This window comes from Orbicella faveolata, unplaced genomic scaffold (genome assembly GCF_042242905.1).
Source record: "Orbicella faveolata isolate gen_17 unplaced genomic scaffold, um_ofav_v1 contig_25, whole genome shotgun sequence".
NCBI classification, from domain to species: Eukaryota; Metazoa; Cnidaria; class Anthozoa; order Scleractinia; family Merulinidae; genus Orbicella; species Orbicella faveolata.
In genome coordinates this window covers 12163040-12167818 of record NW_028301553.1, presented here as the reverse complement: position 1 = coordinate 12167818, position 4779 = coordinate 12163040, and positions in this window count along the sequence as shown.

Below are 4779 nucleotides of genomic sequence, written 5' to 3'. Positions count from 1 at the left end.
CTTTAGTATTGCTACTCTTCCATTCTACGCTTTCTAAAGAGTTCTTAAAACTTAACGTTTCTAAATACTGTTACTTAATTAATCCACTCCCAATACACCCCTGATCTTGCATATTTAACATTAATTGCAGTGCTCGAATTAATGCAGGTACCTGTGGGAAGCCACTTCCACGATTACCAGGCGTGATATCTTGCGTTCCCGAAGGCTCACCTCGCTTTAGTATAGCTACTTTTATATTCCTAACAGTATACTTTCTAAAGAGTTCTTACAATCAAACGTTTCTAAATACCAAGCGTGATATCTTGTGTTCTCGAGAGTGAGGTCTTTACGAGTAACTCTCAAACCGAGACCTTAGGTGGGCCGGAGCAGAGAGGGGAGGGATGGGTCATTGAACTTTTAGCTACCCATGGGTGTGTGGGAGGGGGGGCGGGGGGGGGGGCTTCATCCTGCTTTATAACAGGCATCGGCGCACATTTGACACAATCGACAACAGCAGTAGCTCCGTCCAGTTCCGGCAAAGGATGAAAATTTTTCCAGCGGTGGCTGACAAAGGAACACGTGCCTGGTGTGCAATAGAGGGGGCAATTTCATGCATTGTAAAATCCGTAAGAAAGCTAAGAGGCCTGACGGAATCCAGGGCAGAAGATATCAAAATTCTACGCTTTTTCGACATGCTGGTCTTCAAGAACACCAAATGGCCAACTGGTGTCTACATGCTATTTGTCCCCAAGAGTACGGGACGCATGTCCATGACTCTTGGCCCTAGGACTCGCAGTCTGCTGGCTGTGTGAGTCCCAGGACTCGCTACAAGGGGTGGCGAATGGTCCTTCAAAAACTCTAGGTCTCGCAAAATTTTAGTCGAATTTCACGGGTCTCGCAGTCTCGTCTTTTAGCAGTTATGTGCGTCTCGCAGTCTCGATTTTTATTCGAAGCTGTCTCGGAGTCTCGATTTTTCACAAGGCTAAAGGGTTTCAAAGTCCCGATTCGTTCGTTTATCTCAGGTTTTATAAATGACGTCTTCTCTTCACTTGACATTGAATTTCAATGAAGCAACTTACAAATTTCAGAGAAAAAGGTAATCCTAGCTTCTACTAAATTGTCTGAATTCCACAAAAACTACAAAAGCTACCGCAACGTCTGTTTTGGCGCCAGAAAAACAGTTATTTTGTTCTACGATATCATAACGTAGTGTGTTATAATCGAATTTCCAGTTCCAGCCAGTTTGAAGAAGCTGGCTAAAGACTGTACAAGCTCGTTCTAGCTCTCAACTAAATCTGGGGCTCTAACGTCTTACGCTCGCACGTCAAACCCTTTGAAGTCTCGGTCTCGCAATTTAAAATGTCAAAACGTCTCGGGCTCGCAGAGCCGTCTCGCGCAGTCTCGCGCAGTCTCGCATTTACCATTCGCCACCCCTACTACAGCCTTTTTGTAGATGGATCAATGTTCCACGCGTAGCGAGCCTGAAGGCCGGGCCAAATGTATGTGCGAGGTTTGTGGTCAATTTTTTTGTTAGAGTTTTACGGACATGAGTTAAAGTAGCAAGAGTAAAGGAAAACAATATTATTTTTGGATGATTTTGTATTATTATTAAGAAATAAATCTAACACGAAAAAATAGAAATGCCAAGATTTTATACACAAAATGTGATTTTGTTGAATTAAGCAAAGAAAATCTCATGTTTTGTAAGGGGTGGTTCATGTAATTTTTAACCTTCATTTAGGGGTACAACAATGAAGCAAGACTGATTACTACGTAGAAAGCTTTACGCCGGGACAACGACATGATAAAGTCCAAACTGAAAGTCAAGAATTTCAACCCTGGACAGCTGTTTGGACCTGACTGGGTGACGTCAGCACGGTGTAGCAGCAAAAAGTAAAGCAACCGGCTGGTTGACCGATCGTTCTCTAAATGCACATGGTAATGACCTCGGGTGAAACTCAAATCCAAATGTTTGCGGATTGAGCAATGTCACACGTAAAACGCGTGACAACGGACAATAGGCAAAATCTAGAATATCATGTCGTTGTCGCGATAAGGAGGCTGCACACAGACAAAACGGCTGTCCCGCAGAAAATACATGGTGCTGACGAGACCCAACCAGCTAGAAACAGCTGTCCACGTTTGCAGTTTTGGCTTTCAGTTTGGACTCTATCATGTCGTTGTCCCGTTAAGCTTTCCACGTAGTAATCAGCCTCGCTTCATTGTTAAGTTTCTATTTTTGGCTGATCAGATCTTTTACAGATCCTACGTATACCGGAAGCACTTTCGTTTGTGGTCCCTTGCATCATTGTATTTAAGGGTGGGCCACTTAGTTTTGTGCCAGATGGAAGGGGTGGGTCACGTGTTTTCTATCCACCACATTTTCAAATGCTCACCCCTCCCCCTGTACTTTTTGACCAGTCCCTTGATGACAACAGTAGTGTAAAAACGTACAAGTTTTGCCAAACAATCATGCAATCAAATAAAGAAATTCTCAATCTATCGAGTGTTTAGATAAAAACATTATATTTATTACGACTGAGGCAGAAATTATACTATACATGTAAAACAACGACAGAAAACACCAATTGAGCTGTCTCCGTTTATGATGAGAAGCTTTGTTTTCTGTAAACAATGTTCAAACAACACTTACATGGACTGTAGTAACACTCGTTCGTTAAATAGCGATCTGCGGCCATCTTGGCGAAGTGAACCTCAACAATTACAAGGCTCACCCGACGAGTGATCAGTTGAAAGCTTGCTGTGATATTCTCTCCTGTACTGGCGGAGTAGTCTTCCCAACTTCGACGCCAGTTCGTGCAATCTTGCCGCCGTATGCTCATTTGACAATGCACGCAGACGACCATCAACTGTACGCGACTGGAAAGACCCACGAGGCTGTTGATTCAGATCTGAGGAGTCGAGGTTGGCAAGCATCGGCGTGGTACAAGAATTACTTTCTCCTTGCTAACCCACAGAAGTTTCAGGCCTTATCCATCAATCCAAGAAATATTAATGCCGCAAATAATGACAGAGCTTTCAACATTGACAACCAGGAAATCATGAAAACGGAACAAAAAAAATTGTTAGGCTTCTAAATCTTAACTTTGCAGGTCATACCAATGGCCTAGTAGATGCTTCTGCGCAATCTAATTCCATGTAACGCCAAGTTAACATTGAACAAAAGTGCCGTATTACCACATCTAACTTATTGCCATCTTGTATGCACCTTTTGTAAGCAATCCAATAGTAGGGAGATATATTGAGCGGGTACAGGAACGCGCACTACGGCCAATATACATATAAAACAAAGACGGAAACGTACGAGGTACTCCTCGCTCGTGCCAGGCTACCAACTCCATACAACAGGCGTCTACAAGATACTGCCACTCTGATGTACAAGGTTAAAATAATCTTGTTTCAAGCTGCCTATCTCGACTATTCAAGACTACGAACTCTCAATACTGCCTCAGAAACTATGACTTTGAAATACCTCGTTTTAATACTACAGGTGATGGAAATCACACAATAAGATACCTGGGTCCATATATCTTGTCACAACTTAGCACGGAATTAAGGACGTCACCAACCCTCGCGACATTTAAGACGAGAATAAGAAAAATTGACCTTTCAGAGCTCATTGACAACAACAGCAGTTGCTGCAAACTTTGTAAATCGTGAACGGTAGCATTTTATATTATTTCATAGTATTTATTATGATGCCGTAAATAAGTATTTATCATCTTCCGTGCGTGATATTCATTTATTAATTTTTGTAAACCAGTTATTAGCTATCGACATTAGTCAGGTGTCCCCAATTAGCTATTTTACAATACAGTGGAACCCCGCTCTACGGGCACCCGCTTAATTGTCTATTGTTTTTGTCATGATTATGTGCTAATTAGAGATTTTGTACCCTGGTCAAATTATGACAGATTTCGGCGGGTTAATACAATTTTATTACGAAATGAAACAGTGTCAAAATAGCATGACGCATTTGATCAGTTCTTTCTTCCGGTGCATTACCCAGTCTGCAGTCCTTATATCAAGTTTTCTGCCTGATACGCTTACACAAAAGTTTCACTTTCTTGGTCTTTTGCTACAGTCCTTGCTTGTAGCCTTCTTCCTCTTTGACGTCTTATGCTTGCCACTATCAGCATCGGCCTCCGTTCGTACTGCTGGGTTGTTGCCAACGTCTATTAATTGTTCAAGTAAATCCACGTGTTTCCTAGGACCATCAAAAATATAAACACACGGTATTTCCATACCAAGGCCTCCACCTCGAATAACTGCGTTTCCACATACTTCAACTGATCCTCGATTAGTAGGCTTTGAAATAAAATGGGTGACTATACCAGTGCGGTTTTTGGTGTTTGCGAGGTGATATGGAATGTGGCCGATAATTCGACTTTCCTTTAGCACGGCGACTGCGTTTTTGTCCTCACCATTTTCCGGTTCTGGTTGCAAAGGCAAAATTTCACCGAGAGTGATACAGTTAATGATTTGTAATTTGCAGTACAATTAAAACGTTTTGTCGCCGTACAAGTGTCGGCCTTAGTGTTTGTATCGATAAAACACGTGTCCCTGACTTTTTTTCCGAGGACCCCGGTTAATACGGACACCCCGTTAATACGGACATTTTGGCATGTCCCCTTGGTGTCCGTATTAACGGAGTTCCACTGTAACTGTCTAATTTCTCGCACGCTGAGTGGCTCATTTTTATCATCAATAAGAGTACAGACGGATAAAATTTTAATTTATGCAAGCTTCCAAGTTCAACTTTCAGCTGACAAACTGTCA